Source organism: Peromyscus maniculatus, chromosome 2 (genome assembly GCF_049852395.1).
Source record: "Peromyscus maniculatus bairdii isolate BWxNUB_F1_BW_parent chromosome 2, HU_Pman_BW_mat_3.1, whole genome shotgun sequence".
In the NCBI taxonomy this organism is placed as follows: Eukaryota; Metazoa; Chordata; class Mammalia; order Rodentia; family Cricetidae; genus Peromyscus; species Peromyscus maniculatus.
The window spans coordinates 829825-848577 of NC_134853.1; the positions used below are offsets into that span (position 1 = coordinate 829825).

Sequence of the window (18753 nt, forward strand, 5' to 3'; positions counted from 1 at the left end):
ATCTAGTTAAACATGTTTGAGGTACATAAAGGCTACATCAGGTTTCTCATCTTGTATGTTTATAGTTTGTCTCTGTAATTAAATATCTTTCACTTTCAAAGACAACATACGTTTCTTCTCGATCAACATGTGGAATCACTGGAATTGGACTTTTAAATGGAAACTTCTGTCATTCAGTATAATCAGAGAAAATCATTAAGACTTTGCACAAGTCTAAAGGGAGAAGAAAATCAAATTTTTCAAAGTTTATGAATAACTTTTAGACCCAGTAGCGAAGACCACAAGTTTTTAACTCTATTACTTAATGCAATACTGCTCTTACTTACTGTCTCAAGTCTTCCTTCTTCCAGACCACTCTCCATGTTGGTATCTGATGATTTTTCTTGGACTATTGATGGCCTCTGGGATAAAATTCATATTTTAATGTCTCCCCTTTACCTTCATCTCCTCTTAGGATTCTATTTTTCTTTAAAAATTTTTGTTTTATTTTACATCTTTTCCCACTCACCCCACCCCCCATCAGCTCCAGAGAGAGAGAGAGAGAGAGAGAGAGAGAGAGAGAGAGGCCTCCCATGGGGAGTGAACAAAAGCTTGGCATATCAGGTTGAGGCAGGACCAAGCCCCTCTTCCCTGCATGACATCATGAAATTTGCAGGCAAATGGATGGAACTGGAAAAAAATCATCCTGAGTGAGGTAACCCAGACCCAGAAAGACAAACACAGTGTGCACTCACTTGTAAGTGGATATTAGATGTAAAGTAGAGGATAACCAAACTACAACCCACAGCCCCAGAGAAGCTAGGTAATAAGGAAGACCCTTAGAGGGACAGCATGGATCACCCTAGGAAGGGGAAATAGGTAAGATCTCGTGGGTAAACTGGGGGCTGGGGAAGAGGACATGGGAGATGAGAACATGAGGAAATGGGATGGTCCAGTTGGGGGAGAGATGGAGAGGAAGAGCAATGAAAGAGATATCTTAATAGAAGGAGACATGATGGCATTAGGGAGACATCTGGTGCTAGGAAAATTCCCAGGAATCCACAAGGGTGATCCCAGTTAAGACTCTTAGCAATAGTGAAGAGGGTGCTTGAACTGGCCTTCCCCTGTAATCAAATTGATAACTACCCTAATTGTCATCATAGAACCTTCATCCAGTAACTGATGGGAACAGATGCAGAGATCCACAGCCAATCACTAGACAGAGCTCCAGGAGTCCAGTCAAAGAGAGGGAAGAGGGATTGTATGAATAAGAGGAGTCAAGATCATGATGGGAAAACCCACAGGGACAGCTGATCTGAGCTAATGGGAGCTCACTAACTCTGGACTGACATCTGGGGAGACTGCATGGGTCTGCACTAGGCCCTCTGAATATGAGTAATAGTTGTGTGGCTTGGTCTGATTATGGGCCTCTGGCAGTGGGGCTAGGATTTATCCCTAGTGCATGAACTAGCTTTTTTGGAGCCAATCCCCTGTGGTGGGACACCTCACTCTTAGGATTCTATTAATGCTTCTCCAGGCATAGTAGTCAGTGACTTAGTCACTTTATTTCTGTTGGAATTAGTTTTATGTTTCTACCTTCTCATAATAATGTTTTGGGATTTTGCAGATGACCTTAGCACATCACACTCAATAGCTGAGTCATCTGAAAGAACACAGATGTTTTTAATTCAGGAAGCTGAGTCCCTTTACAGAAACTTAAAATGATATTTTAGGACTACATCTCTAAAGACACTGCAATGCTAACTAAGCATGAAACTGACACATTCTTGATAGAGGCTGATATCGATGACTCTGGATTAATAAATTTTAATAAATAAAGTTCACACTTTGGATGTATAGAGAATGAGTACAATGCTTCTTTTGTAGAAAGGATTTAGAAAACGCCTGAGAAAAAAACCAACCAGTGTTCTTATTTTTATATGTTCAAGATTAGGAGGGTGTAAATAGTGGTATAAGGGCCAGTCTTGGTTTTATAATGGGGAAGACACAACTTGAGTGAAGTTTCTGGCTAGTCCCTTTTATCAACATATAGATCTTCTGCCCCAAGGTACTTGCCAACTCCTGAGACTGAATTGAGCACCTCATCGCTCCAATGAAACCAAGAAGAGATGAGCTGAGATTTTCTGAAACAGATGATTCATCTTCTTAAACTTCACCCATTTGTAAACAAAAGCTTGAAGTCCACCCCACAGACACATAGGAAGTATTAAGCAACATGGAAAGATAGTAAACATGAAAGAATACAACATTACCATCTCAAGACCAAGTTTGAGAAATGGAGGTAGATGCTGTCTCAATGCTCCTTTCTTTTTTTTATTAAGAAAATTTTTTCATTCATTTTACACACCAATCAAAGACACCCAGCTTCCCTCCTCCCATTCCCCCAGTCTCCCCTCCCAACCCATCCCGCACTCCCTCCCACAAGAAGGCTAGGCCTCCCAAGTGGAGGCACATTCAGTAAAGGCAAGTCCCAGCCCTTGCCCCTGCCTCAAGGCTGCGTGAGGTGTCCCATCACAGGTAGTGGGTTCCACAAAGCCCTCTCATGCACCAGAGATGGATTCTGATCCTACTGCCAGGGGGCCTCCCAAGCAGATCAAGCTACACAGCTGTCTCACCATGCAAAGGGCCTAGTCCATTCGCATGTAGGCTCCACAGCCATTGATCTAACTCTCATGAGTTCCCTCTAGTTTGGTTTTGTTGTCCCTACATGTTTCCCCATCATGATCCCGCTGTACTTGCTCATAGAATCCCTCCTCTCTCTCTTTGACTGGACTCCTGAAGCTCTGTCTAGTGACTGGCTGTGGATCTCTGCATCTGCTTCCATCAGTCACTGGAGAGAAGTTCTGTGACTACAGTTAGGATATTCACCAGTCTGATCTCTGGGACAAGCCAGTTCAGTTCAGGCACCCTCTCCACTATTGCTAGTAGCCCAGGTTGGGGTCATGCTGTGGGATGTTCTGTATGCTCTGAATGTGTTGCTCTGATTGGTTAATAAATAAAGTACTGATTGGCCAGTAGCCAGGCAGGAAGTATAGGTGGGACACAGAGAGAGGAGAAGTCCAGGAGAAGTGGAAAGCTGAGTGAGGAGATGCTGCCAGCCACTGCCATGAGAAGTGAGATGTAAATTACCGGTAAGCCATGAGCCACATGGCAACTTATAGATTAATTGAAATGGGTTAATTTAAGATATAAGAATTAGATAGCAAGAAGATTGAGCCATTAGGCCAAACAGTTTAAATAATATTAGCATCTGTGTGCTTATTTGAGTCTGAGTGGCTGCCACCCTGGGCAGGACTGGAGATAACTCCAACTACAGGGTCATCCTTGGGGATTCCTGACAACTTCCCTAGCACTGGGTTTTTTTCTATCCCTATGATGTCTCCCTCTATCATGGTATCTCTTTCATTGCATTCCCCCTTCCTCCCTGTTCTAGCTCAACCATCCCATTCCCTTATGCTCTTATGCCCTATCCCCTACCCTCCATTGCCCACCCCTCATCCACAGTTTACTCATGGAGATCTCATCTATTTTCCCTTCCCAGAGTGGTCCATGCATCCTCCTTTGGGTCTTCCCTGTTAGTTAGCTTCTCTGGAGTTGTGGGTTGTTGCCTGATTACCCTTTGCTTTATATCTAGTATCCACTAATGAGTGGGTACATACTATGTTTGTCCTTCTGAGTCTGGGTTACCTCACTCAGGATGGTATTTTCTACATCCATCCATTTGCCTGAAAATTTCATGATGTTATTGTTTTTCTCTGCTGAGCAGTACTCCATTGTGTATATGTACCACATTTTTTTAATCCATTCTTCAGTTGAGGGGTCGATGCCCCTTTCTTTCCCTTCACTGCTCAGTCATTTTTTTCCATTCTCTGAACACACAGAACCTAAAGGGCAAATGGAAGAGCAGAATATAAAACACTGTGGTTTTCTGTTCAGGACTATGTTATGATTCTACAGCTAATTCAGGTATGTTATCTATGGAATGACATTTTCTGAGTGCCAACCTCACTAACCCCACAGGCATGCAAGCTGGATAAGAAGCCCACCTGCTAATCCAAAGAAACACTTGTAGACTGAAATACCCGTGATAACCCTTGCAGCAGAGGACACCAGAGCCATTCCACTTTTTATCTGAGTTAGAGACAACTGTTCTATGGACTTCTAGGGACATGGTTTGGAAATCATGCTTTCTTATATAAAGAAGACTAGGGAAACAACCTCTGGATCAATGTAGCACCGAGCCAAAACTTTTCCTTAAATATACGGTTATTTGAGTCATTTGGGGTTTTCCTTTCTCATGCTGTTGTGTAGGTATACATTGGAGGCTGTTTATTATCATTCACAGTGTTTTATTAAGTTAATTGATGGTATATATAACATATATATATATATATAACAAGAGTATAAACAAGAAACATATAAAATAAACAGTCTGATCAACACTGAAAAATGTGTTTGAAATGATGAATTTAACAGTATACTTAGTGAAGGGCTCTAACAGGGCCAGGCATGGCAAACATGGTGCCAGCAGACCCTGCCTTTCCTCTCTCTTGCTAAACCACTAGATTCCATTATTTAGCCAGCTTCCCATTCCTAAAGCTGGTCATCAAAAGCCATTCCCTTATCTGACCACTTCCTTATGCCTGATTCATCCTTGAGGCTGACCACCAAGGTCCAGCTATCAGACTGACAGGTTCAGTCAGAACCTACCAACTCCTCCTAGCTCACCCTAACATGGACCTTGCCTGTTTTCCCTTTAAAAGTCACCCCTACAAAGCCGTTTGCTGGTGTTTCTGTCTGATTCAGATGAAGCCACCTTATCTCTTTGTCCTGCTTAATAAAGAATCTCTGTGTGTTGGAAATTGGTTTTTCTTCTGTGTTTGGGTGTGTTTTGTGCCTAATCCGGGGTCCAGAAGGGAGCACCCAGTGGTGTGAGGGTCCCTTTACTTAGTGGTTTAAAAAGGCAAAGTAACTATGACAAATATGAACTGTCTATAAGTGAAGATTAAAAGGCAAAATGAAAATTCTGGTAAGGTCTTAGAAAGTTACAAAATAGTTTAGAAAACAAAAACATTTGGAAGTGTTTTGTTAAATGATTCAGAGATACTTTTTCTTTGAAATATATTTATTCAGTAACACACCTTTTCCAAAATTAGAAACCAGTAAATATGTAATGTAACTGGGGTTTGGTGAAATATACTTTTTCTGGAGAGATTTCACATCTTTATTAACCAAAATCCAATGCTGTCTAATATTTCTGACCACATATTAGGTTTTTTAGCTTAACATGTGAGTTACATGCATTATGGAATGCATTTCAGTTGCTTGGGTATAAATTAAGTACAATTTGGAGTATTTTTTATTTATACTCATGGTGCTCTGACTGAATATTTCACCAATAAATCCTTATTTAAGCTTTCTTGGGCTTATCAGGACAGCTCATTTCATGGAATTAGAATCTGTCAGTGTCATTACAAAAGCTGAAAAGCTAATCGTTAATTTGGATTTGTTGGTTTCTTGTTGTAGTCTAATGTGTTTCCTTCAGGATTCTGTAATCTGTCTTGTAAAGTGTTTAATTGTATCTTTATTTCACTGATTATCTTGCTTCAGAGTATTTTAAAAACACATTCACATTTATGTAATTTTGTGAAACATGTTTTATACTTCTTTCTCCTTTTCTATTATTGTGACATAGAGTCTCATTACTTTCCTGTTTGTTTCCAGTATAGTAATTTCAACTACTTTTGTAGATAATTCTGTCTTTCAATTTCACAGAACTCGTTTTGAACTTCAGAGTTGTTTTGGAAGCAGCAGTTGGTCCATTTTCAAGTCTTTTCATGGCTTGATTCGAAAACAAAGTGGCCATGTTCTGTACTTTCTGGGGGCAAATGTATACTTATATTTTATAACAGTAATTCTGCCTTTGATTTATAATATTTTGTTTTTAGTGGTTTAACTTGATATCTCTGCCATTCCATGTTGAACTAAAGGCTAAATGGATACAATTCTTGCAGCAACTTCTCAAATGTGTTTCTAATCGGCATGCAGCAGCCCCTCTCCATTAAGCAGATCTTCCCATTTTATGTTCTTTACTGAAAGCTCATTATTTTGCATTTACTGTGGTGAACTATATTTGCCATCTATTAGTGTAGACACTTAGGTGTTCTCCATTTTGATGCATGCCTTAAAATGTTGCTCTGACTTGCTTTTCTAGTCATTTAAAAGTAATCTGCAAAAATGCAGGTTAAAGGTAAACCCTGTGTGGCCTGGTTTATTTATTGATCTTTTTCAAAAATAGATAAATTATGAAGAAACTTACCAGTAGGAAAAGAAATAATGATTGGATAGACTTACTGTCTTGCCCTTAGCTTTTACATGAGCGTCACTGATTGTACATGATAATAATAAGAGAACCTGCCTAAAGGGTGTAAAAGGAACTAACATGACTTTCTCATAGCTCCTATCCAATAAATGTGATCTGTGTTTCACCATCTCTGTGCTTCAAGTCAGACATATTCATGGATTTCAGTGAATGGGCTCACAGGTACCAGAATTTCTTAAACTATTCTGATTGGAGTAGTGTGAAAAGCACTGACAATACAATTAATTGAGTTAAATACAATTACTGGAATCATATAAGAATAAAAGGGCTTTTATGAATTTTGAGTTGATAATTCTAATTTATTCAGATATATTGGTAAATACAATAGTAAAAATCTGTAGAGTGAGTACTACAATCATGGTCATTTGTTGCTATTGTATTCTAGTATAACCTGAGAACCAGAATTCCCTCAATCTTCCATATCAATGATCACTCCTGGCAAAATTATTCCCACAAGAAACATGAGTGGATTCCCAAGGTAACTTTCTTGATTTTATATGTGTCTTACAGACTTACAAAGGGTTTTCTTTAAAATTGAATTGGAGAATACTTCTTAGGATCAAGGATTTAAATATTAGGATCTGAAAGTAAATGGATTGTCTTAGATTGGAATTGTTTTAGACTTGCATTCTGAATGTTGGAGATAATCCCTGGAAACAATTAATCAAAAAAAAAAAAAAAAAAAAAAGGAGGACCAAAGAGATAGATCAGTGGGTGAATTGCTTGCTGCACAGATATGAGGACCAGAGTTCAGATTCTCAGTGCCTACATGAAAATACAACATGAAGGCAATGTGCATCACTATTCCTGGTACTGTAGAGGCAGAGGGATTCCTGGACTAGCCAACTAGTCTTGCTGAATCAATGAGGTCCAGGTCTGGTGAGGGAGCCTATTGTAAAAAATAATGTGGAGAATGATTGAAAACAATGTTCAGTGTTGACTTCTGGCCTACACACACACACACACACACACACACACACACACACACACACACACACACACACACACACCACAAACACATAAGAGGGAAAACTTTGTGTTTATTTCCATCATATAATAGAGAAGAGTTTCCTTGGCCAGTCTCAGAAGCTGGGTTCTTTTAGGTGACATACATCACAGTTAAGTAGGAAAATGGTAATTTTAAAAGAAGGATAAAGTATAAGTACAGCTTTGCATATTGAAAGGCTTGGTGTTCTCATGTCTTTCGGTGAAGTTTCTTTTTCCTTTAAGGAGAGCCATATGATGATGGACAGAAGATAAAGTTTCCTGCTGCATGCTAGTGTTATAGTTCCCAGGATGACTGACATGTGGACTATGGAAATTCATGCAAGTTCTGAGATATTAAGACATTTAGAAGGGATGAGAGCTGAGCAGTATTAAAAACTTGGTAGGAACTTGTCAGATGATGTAAAGGGGGAGAGGGAATTCTAGAACAAGGGGACAACTGTTGATAACTACAGTTGTATTTTTCTTCTTGTTTTCCACTATAGAATTTTGATTTTGCTGGATCACACAATGCAATAATTGTGTGGCAATTGTCTGTATATCAGTTGCAGCCAGCTTCGTTTTGCTGTGACCACACCTGTGGTCATCAGCGTGGAAAGAGAAATGCTTATTTGGCTCACAGTTCCAAAGGCACGAGTTTATAATCAATTGATTCTGCTTCTTTAAGGCAACACACCACATTAGAGGTCTGATGATGAACAAGAGACCCTCAATCAAAAATGCAAGGGGTCCCCAGAGTTCCCTTCAAAGATCCACCTTTAATGACCTGGGGCCTTTCACTAGGCTTCACTTAGGAAAGGTTCCAGCACTCTTACTAAAGCTAAGCTGGAGGTCAAGGTCTAAACTCATAATTCTCCTCTCAAGATGTCATGAGTAGCCTCCTCGTGCCCTTTTTTGTGAGATGAGTGTTTTTATATTGGGTAGACCTTGGGAAACTTACTGCAAATCCTTGTATCTTAGCTTAGATATACATGGACAAGGTGAGCAACCAAAATGATCTACAGGGTTGATAAAGAAGGTCAGGTGTAAAATATGCTCTGTAATCTGGAAAACTGAATTTAAAAATAATTTAACATTAAAATGGAAAAGATTTCTGTATTTTATATCATGTAACAAAAACAAAATGAAACACCCCAAACACAATATTCAATGGACACAAAGATTTATCTCATTTCATGTGACTTTTTTTGTATAGTTCAACTTAAACAAAGCAATTATATTTAAGAGAAGCTTAAGGCACAGATACTAAACACATGGTATATGATATAATTCTTCAATCAGTTTCATGAGACAGACTTAGAAGAACTGAAATATCAAACTTCTTTCCAAGCAGTAAAAAACCACTATATAAGGGAGCTCCAGGGACCTGCTATTATATTTCTTTGCCAAGTGGAACCTTTATTGGAGTATAGCCAGAATTGGACAAAGGACACTTTTCTTTTCCTCCCAAGTGCCATCACTGTAAACAACTCTCTTCATGCTGAGAAGGAAAACTCTAGACATCCTTAAGAATGATAATGTGAGGTGTGTGAGTTGTAAAGGGAGTTCTCTTAACAATGTGACAAGAAATATACTTGAAGAAATTCTGTTGCTTTCCGTAATTCAGATTACCGATTACTTAATCTTTTTTAAAACCCAACATGGGTTTTATATCAGTTGTGAAAGTTTTAAAGTCATGACTATGAAATGACTAGGTTTGTGTTAAATAATAATAAAAATTCAAGTAAAAGTACCCTAAGTGCATCCAAACAATTTTGTGAATGAAATATAAAATATAGCCAGTTGCATTAAAATGCTGGGGCCATGTCCACTAAGCCACTGCCAGGTGCTATTTTCTAGAATCATTTTGAAGCTACTTAATGCAGACTATGTTGAAAAGCTGTTATTTGGCTTCTTCAAAAGTACTCAGTAAATAACCTTCAGTCCAATTATGTTTTCCCTCAAGATAAAAATGTTAGGCCTTTAAGATTTATAATGGTTTTCTTCTGACTGAATATCAAAGTATACAAAATCCTTTTCATTTTTAAAACCAGTAAGTACTTGATGGCAGATATATGTAGAATGGATAACAGTGAGTCAGGAGAAACAAGACACAGGGCAAGAATGAAAGTTCTCAGCTTTATTTCAAGGTTCTGCTGTGGAGGATGTAAATATAAAGGGTAGAAAGAAAATTACATATTTTTACTCATTCTGGCTTAAACATCTCATACTTTAAATCCAGCATGTATGTGCCAGTGAATAAAGGCAATGAACAGGTAATGACCAATCCCTCAGTCTTTAGAGCTGGCATAAAGAGATTTAGTCATGCCCAACCCCTCCATCCACACAGGAATATCACCTCAAAGTGCTCTGTCTCATGAGGGGTGGTGTCTTTAGTGAAATCAGGTGACCAAATTTAAAACTAACATGTAAAAAAAAGTGAATTGTTTTAAAAACAAATTATTCTTGTTGCATCTAATGTATAAATATAGTTTAATGAGAAACTATGTTTACATCACAGTGTGACAGGGGCTGCTGCATCTGTGAATCAATATGTATTTAATATTGGAGTCAGATATACCCCATTCTAAAGTATACATTTGAGATTTCCCTTGATGTGTGGCCCAATAAATGGATGCACTTCTTCAGATGACCTAATTCTTTCTCTTTTATTCATTTAATATCTGCAGTCCTGAGAGTTAAAGACATAGTCCAGCAGGATTCCAGTTTTTCTTGAATGACACAATAAGATTTAAACAGAGGATTGATAACCCTGCACACTCAGACATTCTTGGGAGGAGATGCCAAGTCATATTAAATCTAAAGTACAACCCAACAGAAATGGAAGAGAAAAAAAATCTCCTTATGTTAACCTTTTTCAAGCTTTATGGGTTCTTTCAGTTTTCTAGCAACTGTGTGTATGATACATTATTCATACAGTTATGTATGTTGAGCATGTAAGAAGTAAAGAATTAGTAGGAGTAGAGCTTCAGATATAGCTTACTGGGAAAACTACTTTATTATTTTGAGGGATAGTTTTAGTCCTAGTTGAAAGAGTAGAACAGTTTTGCCTGAACATTGTATATCAGACAAACTTGCTCATGTACTATTTCTGCCATTTATTAGGTTGTATACCAAGTTCTTAGTCTGAATATATATCAGAATCGGCCTCATTGACATTATTGGAAAGCAAAGTGAGACAATTCTAACAGTGTGTTGTGTTTTGGTATGGTGCATTTTATGCAAATTCCTTGTGAGTATTCATAACATGGTGACTAGCACTTACCTTGTAAATGTTCAGTCAGTGTCAATGATGTCCTAGGTACAGTGTTATAAAAATAAGAAAAGATGTTCCAGCACTCCACGGCTTCTGAATTCAGATATCCTCCACTACTTAGAAGGCATTATCATGTTAGTAACTGGTCTTCAGTGGGTGAAGAGTAATGGACCTGACACGGACACCAACCATTAACACCATTACAATTAGGCACCTTAGAGCTTTACAATCAAAAGCCAGAAGAGTCTAGAATTCAAGGAAAGAACCTGTCATCTAGGTGCTAGCTTCTCAAGACTGCTGCTCCAAACAAGGTCACTGTCCAGAATAATGAGAGCAGTTGGGAATCGCACCCATTCTTTGTTGCCTAAAGGTCAGCAGCCATCTGATCTAACTGTGCTGGATTTCCAACTGGGAGTGAAAACAGGTTTTTCCATCACATCCAAAACCAAAGGGCATGTCTGAATCATGGAAGATGTAGATGACACAGTTGCTTTAATCCACAATAAGATGTGTCTCAATTTTCTATAAATGGACTCATCAAAGTGTCCTGTAATGGAAAGACTAAAATATATGGGTCATGAGAAAGAGGGGAAAGATGAGCAGGGCATGGATTTCCTTTTGGAATGAGAAGGAAACTATAAAAATGAGAGGCTTTTTCTTGAAAAATAGGTCCAAGTACTGTCTTTCTATTATAGGGACTAAATCTACCAGTCAAGAATCTTTCAGGGCTGGAGAGATGGCTCAGAGGTTAAGAGCACTGGCTGCTCTTCCAAAGGACTAGGGCTCAATTTCCAGCACCCACATGGCAGCTTACAACTCCCTGTAAGTCCAGCTCCAGGGGATCTGGTATTCTCATACAGACATACATGCAAGCAAAACCTCAATGTACATAATAAACAAACAAACAAATAAATCTTTCTTTTTTTAAAGCTGATGGGTGAAATAATCTGACAAAAACTAAACAATAAAAAAAAAGAATCTTTCTACTCTTGGAAATTAACGAAACACAAGTTATATACTTCAGCATTATGTACTTTGACCTATTTTTCTACATATTCATTGAATTAATCTTACATTATGAATAGGCCAACAGATTAAAATCACTAATGATGAGTGTTCTTTCATATTCTTGTCAGACCGCATGCTGATCTAGCAGCCATGTATATTTTCTGATTTCTCAGGCATTGATTAACAAACATTACTTTATGATAAGCTCTCCAATTGTTTCATGACAGAAATTATACACATTAGAAAATAATCACTCTTAAATATAATGCTGAACTTGGGTAAATATTTCAGCCACATCACATAGTTTTCTGAGCTTGGTGACAAATTGAAAATAAATATCCAAGTATAAGGTGACTTGCTTTTTCCAATTTATTTGAGAGATATTAAATATGTTACAATTAATTATGTTCACTGTATTAAGACATTCCATTTATAGGCCCCAAACTACAGGGATCTCCATAACAGCCCTAAGTTATTCTATTTTGCAGCATGAGGAACATTGTTAATGTTAAAAAATTAGAAAATATACCCTCTTTGATCTTTGTTCCTTATTGAAAGACAGAATCCAGATAGCAGGAATAAATTTCTCTTCAAATAATTGGTTTCTCCTAGAGGAGGATATGATTAAATAGAATATGCTAGTTGTAATAGGACAACAAAAGAACTGGAAATCTCTTTTCTGCTCACTTCCTCCTACCATCTCTAAGCTGTTTGCCTTGGGATTTAGACATCGAACAAACAAGTTGCTGACCCTAGAAGTGAACAGTCACACTAGTTGTTTTGGTAATTCCAGCATTGAAATGGAACATGTACCAAAGACAGGCATGTATGTCACGGCAGTCATTTTGTACAGCTTATTTTAATTGATAGTTCATCATTGGGCATCTGCACAGATGTCTAAAAGTGAAAGGAGTTATTGGGTGTATGGAAGTTCTGTAACTGGAGATGTAGAAAGAAGAATGGCTTTCTCTGATATGACAGCATGTTCCTATGAGTCTCTCATTGTTTGAAATCATTCTTTGTATTCCTTCATTTTCTAGAAAATATTTATTAATAGAACATCACTAGCAAATGCAGTGATAAGCAATAGAGTTTTGCTTATGTTTACATCTTTATTTAGTAGAGGCTATAGTTTTCCAGTAAGATCTTTTTGCTAGGCATTTGGAGCCCCAAGCAGAAGTATCAAAAGTCTTTTCGTTTTCTTTTTCAAATAAGCTTTTGCAAGTTACTGAACATGCTAGTGATAATGCTTCTAAACAGTAAAAGTGGAAAAAATCAGATGACTGTGATATATCTCTCTCAAGCTCTATCGTATTTTGGGAGGTGAGTGCGGCAGCCTCTCCCCACTCAGCAGGAATAGACCATGTGAGGACACAGCAGGAAGGCATCCATCTGGAAGTAAAGAGAGAGGGCTAATGTGAAATCAGACCCACTAGCACCTTGATCCTGGAGTCTTAGTATCCAGAATTGTGGGAGAATGAATTTCTGCTGAAAAGGACCAGTCAATGATAGTTTATCATGGCAGCTCCAACAAAGTATGAAGAAAGAAACATAGTGAAGATTTTTTTGCAGTCATAAATTGCAATAAAATTCATGTCCTCTTAGACTCTTAGTTTCAAAGTAGAAAATAAATAATATACACAATGAAAAAACAGAAAATCATTTACTGTATGGGAAAGTGATACATGGTATGAAAAAGTTAAGTAGAGTTAGAGGCTCTGCAAGCCTTTAAACAGAGGGTAAGAGGTTTCGTAGGAGAGTGGGGAAATCACCCTTAAATTAGTGCCTGTGACTGAGTATTGGATTAGGTGTGGAAATCAGTCAGAAGTATAAAAGTAAAGTATCTCAGACAGAAGAAGCCTTCACAGACTTTTACAAGGTATAGACTTAGATTTCTGAGTACAGAGCGGCAAACCAAGAAGATAGTGTGGAATGTATGGTAATATCAGAGGAGACCAAGGCAGAATAGACACCCCACCATCCTGGAAAAGTCTTGGAAACCAAGATAAGATCTTGAAATGGGCCTGGCGATGGTGGCACATGCCTTTCATCCCAGCACTCAGAAGGCAGAGCCAGACAAATCTCTGTGAGTTCCAGGCTGGTCTACAGAGCCAGATCCAGGACAGGCACCAAAACTACACAGGGAAACCCTGTCTTGAAAAAAAACAAACCAACAAACAAAAAAGATCTTGAAATGTTAAAGTTGCCATGCACATCCTCTGTCTTGGATGTTTCTTTCTCAGTATCTGTAGGCCTGTACATTTTCAGTATCTAAAAACCAGTACCTATGTGCTCCAAGTTTTTTTTTTTTTTTTTTTTTTTTAGTAGAGCAAAAGCTCCTTGAATGATATTCCATGAACCATCTAGATTCCACTCCCAGTTTTGAAAGTTTTCCACTAACACCATCTTCTCTATCAAATACACGATAAATGACTTTCTTATGTTGATAAAATTAATGTGTTTCCCTAATCCATCTGCTCCCTATTCAGTGCTATAGAAAAAAATAAAGGATCATATTCTAAAAGAAGTCTAGCTCTAGGATTGCTTGAGGAAGAAGACAGAATAAGGAAGGCTAAATACAGACTGCTAAGTCCCAAGGGGTAGCTGGCAGGCTGAAGGTGAACTATAGTTCTATTTATGGTGGAAATGAGGAGTGGGATAATCCATCAAGAGAAAGAACAACTGAATAAATAGATATAAAAGTAATAAAAGTTTGTTAGAGTCTGTTTTTTGAACAACCATATGTTCATGAAAGTTTCATCCCAGTATAAGCATTCCAACAGACTCTAGGGTAAATGATATAAAATACAACTGGATTTAAATTCTTAAAGAGGACCCTAAGAGGGACGCATGAATCACTCTGGGAAGGGGAAATAGAAGAGATATCCATGAGTAAACTGGAGATGAGAAGGGGCAATGGAGGGTAGGGGGTGGGGGATGACAACATAAGGGAACAGGATGGTCGAGCTGGAACAGGGACAAAGTAGGAGAGCAGTGAAAGAGACAGCACGATAGAGGGAGACATCATGGGGACAGGGAGAAACCAAGTGCTAGGGAAGTTCCTAGGAATCCACATTGATGGCTCCACCTTAGACTACAAGAAATAGTAAAGAGGGTGTCTGAACTGGCTTACCCCAGATTGGCGTTAATCAGATTGGTGAATACCCTAACTGTCATCATAGAGCCTTCATCCAGTAACTGATGGAAGCAGATGCAGAGATCCACAGCCAAGCACCAGGCAGAGCTCCAGAAGCCCAGTTGAAGAGAGAGAAGAGGGATTCTATCTATGAGCGAGGATCATCAAGATCATGATGGGGAAAACTACAGAGACAACCAAACCAGACTAATGGGAAATCTTGAACTTTAGACCAATAGCTATAGAGCCTCCATGGGACTGGACTAGGCACTCTGCATAAGCAAGACAATTGTGTAGCTTGATCTGTTTAAGGGGGCCCCTGGCAGTAGGATCAGAATCCATCCCTGGTGCATGAGCTGGCTTTCTGGAGCCCACTACCTATGTGGGACACCTTGCACAGCCTTGATGCGGGGGGGGGGGGTGGGGTTGGACCTGCCTTAAGTCAATGTACCAGGCTCTGCTGACTCCCCATGGGAGGCCTTACCTTGTTGGAGGAGGGAATGGGGCGTGGATTGGGGAGAAGGCTGGTGGGGCAGGAGGAGGGAAGAGAGGGGGTTCTGTGATTGGTATGTAAAATGAATAAAAAAATTCTTAATAAAAAATCCTCAAAGAATTAGACTCATGGGGGTAGCACAGCAGAAAGAACACGGGGTGGCTGATCTCATAACACCCATGTTCAACAAGCAGACATTGAAGAATGTTAGGAATCAGCTAACCTTCTCCTTTTCCTCCTCTTATTTACTCTGCTCCTTTAGTCCATGGCAGAGTACTACCCACATTCAAAGAGGTCTTCCCACTCAGTTAATCCTATCTGGAAATGCTCTCTCAGACATACCCTGTTTCTCCTAGGGAACTTGAAATCAAGTTACAGTGATAATTAAGATTAACCATCACATGTACCTAATAAGAGATATGAGAAATAGATACGAAAAGTGAAAAATGCTTTAAATCAACTGCTTCTTTTCACCTCCATCATCAGTGCCTAAGACATGAGAAATAAATATAAAAAGTGAAAATGCTTTAAATCAACTGATTCTTTTCACCTTTAATGATTTATCCTCACTTTTACACTTTGGGTTAGATGTTACTGACATCATTTTTGTTTTGTTGAATAAAGCACACATAAACCCAATTATTTATTTAAACTAACATATATCCATGATTTGATCAATGGAAAAAATACAATACATAACGATAAGTCAGTGAACCATGTACCATTTTTATAGTGGTGATCCCATAAAATGTTAACAGGATTAAAACATGTCATGTTATTAAAACTTATTAGCTAAGTTTATTAGCACATATAATAAACTCCCTAGCTAAGATTGTCAGCATATCTTAGCTAGGGAGGCACATAAGACATCAGTGAGGTTCTTGTGGTGATACGGATATAAGCAAACCTTCTGTACTCCCAGCATATTAGAACAATAGCACATGTAACTCTTGGCATTATAATATTGCAGTTGCTGTTTTCTATACTCACTGTATTATACTTTTTGCTTTTATTTTAAGTGTCCTCCTACCTACAAAAACATATTCTGAGACAACATACTGTGCCTAAAACCTGAGTAGCTTCAAATATTTCACTTGTATCACATTTCTTGATCACACTAACAGGCCACATGGAGCCAGTGACCTATAGAAAGGTTGATGTAAGTGTACTTCATGTTTGCACGATAAAATTGTCTAAGTGCACAGTTCTCAGAGTGGGGCCACATCACTAAGAGACACTTGACTAAATACTTACACATACATAATTCCTATAAGGAAATGTGCAATTGTAGATAACTGCTGTTCAAATAGGAATACCCTCTTCAAGTTGGAGAATAACTTTTCTTCTTCCACTCTTACTTTACCATGTTTTTATAGAATGCAGACAGAGGTGGACAATAAGAAAGCATTTGAGCTTTGGAGTCCTAGGGGTCAGCTCTCACAGCCTCCTGTTCTAGACTATTTTGAAAATATAATGATTCCACATCCAAAACCTGTTTTCAGACCTCAACACCATTACTCACTCATTTGCTGTGACCTTGAGCAGGTCTTTATAGGTTATTTTCTCACCTCTAAAGTAATGGTCACAATGATTATTATTTTTAGTTAATTTTCTAAAGACCATAAATTCTTCTGTACCAATATGTTCTTGTTTTCAAAATGACCTTGCTAATACTCTCCAAGAGAAAGCAAAAAGGTAATCGCATAATAAATAATTGTTATGACTTTATGTCTCTGGTTTGCAGTTTTAGACAGATGTCTATTATTTAGCTTTCTGCATAAAATTGGTTTTGATAATTAAATAAACTAATACAGGTATGGCAAATAAGCTCAGTGGGTTAAGGTACTTGCTGCCAAGTCTGATAATATGAGTTTAATTCTTAGAACTCAGATGCTAAATGAAAAGAAATATAGTGGTATAAATCTTGTAGAAGTAAACAACCACTCTCTAGTTGGATTTAAGGCCCACTCCATGAGACAGAATTCATGTATGACACTGTTTGGGTGGCCAAGAACTTGTTACTAGATAGGCCATGAGCCTAGTGGAAAACCAAATACTCCTGCTCTGCTAAAGGAGCATTGTAGCTAGAGTTTTTCTGGTCCTGCCTGGCCCACAGTCAGGACAAATCTCTCTAACCTGCCAGTCCTGCAGCAGCTCAGACCCAACCAAGTAAACACACAGAGACTTATATTGCTTACAAACTGTATGGCCGTGGCAGGCTTCTTGCTAACTGTTCTTATAGCTTAAATTAATCCATTTCCATAAATCTATACCTTGCCATGTGGCTCGTGGCTTACTGGCATCTTCACATGCTGCTTGTCATGGTGGGGGCTGGCAGTGTCTCTTCTGCCTTCCTGCTCTTTCTTTTCTCCTCTCTATTAGTCCCGCTTATACTTCCTGCCTAGCCACTGGCCAATCAGTGTTTTATTTATTGACCAATCAGAGCAATTTGACATACAGACCATCCCACAGCAGAGCATAGTAATAAAATGAGTCCTAATGACATTCTGCCACACCATAGATCAGTGCTTGGCTCAGGCATCATAGTGAGATTGTGCTAAAAAAATGTCATGGGATATTTCTTTTATATGTTCAGAAAAGAGTTGTATCTAATGGCTAATTGAAGATTCATACCTTTGGAACACTTTTCCACTTCTGGTTGGAGTACAAACTTGTACACCCACTTTGGAAATCAATATGACAGTTTCTCAGAAAATTGGGAATCAACCTACCTCAAAATCTGGTTATACCACTCTTTGGGCTGTGCCCAAAGGATACTTCATCCTACCTCAAGGACACTTGCTCAGATATGTTCAAGAAACACATACACATAAAAAAACCCCACAAAACCCCCAAATTGAAATCCTTAATATACAAGAAAAAGACCAATAAGAAAAAATAATGTTGCTTACATAGCAAGAGTATTGGAGAAATTATTTTGGCCATGTAGTTAAAAGGATATTTATTTAATGGTGTAACTCACAAATTAAGTAATAGGTAGGTCGCAGGGTCTGGGGAAGGTGTATTGCAGTACAGCGGTGTTCTCTGGAGCTCTGCTCAGTCAACCTCCACCGTTCAGCATCCCGGCACAGAGAGAGCACACAGAGAGAGCGCTGGCCGATCCAGCTCTTGGGTCTCCCAGCGCCTCCCCTGGCCCCGCCTCGTAGGCGTGACAGTTGCCAGAGTCTCAATAGGGGTTGGAACTTCCAGATCCAAGCTGGAATGGCTACCCACTACACAAGAGTCCAGTCATCTGAGCTCTCATTAGTGTATGATGTTTTTGTTTGGCCAGCTGAAGGTCAGTCAGGTCAGGCTCCCAGCTCACACTAACCTTGCTACCTTCACCATTACTGACTGCTTTCTGAGATCTCGAGCATTCATTCCATTCATCGGCACATGACTCTGATCACTACTACAATTTATCTCACATGTCTTAAGTTTTCTTTTTAGCCTGTTCATATCATATTAAACGT

The 18753-nt window shown here is 38.7% G+C and overlaps 1 long non-coding RNA gene across 4 annotated transcripts in view; it reads left to right on the forward strand.

Annotated features, from left to right (window-relative positions):
- Nucleotides 1-572: 572 nt before the first annotated feature.
- Nucleotides 573-18753, forward strand: part of LOC143271780 (uncharacterized) — a 31565-nt gene continuing 13384 nt past the window's right edge. Inside the window, exons 1-3 of one of the 4 annotated variants that reach the window (XR_013048905.1) lie at nucleotides 573-2281; nucleotides 6768-6860; nucleotides 14834-15170. This is a non-coding gene — a long non-coding RNA (uncharacterized LOC143271780). Of the gene's footprint in view, nucleotides 2282-3155; nucleotides 3967-6767; nucleotides 6861-7612; nucleotides 12173-14833; nucleotides 15171-18753 lie in introns of those variants that run through there. The other 3 variants (XR_013048902.1, XR_013048903.1, XR_013048904.1) reach the window with 3 other exon arrangements.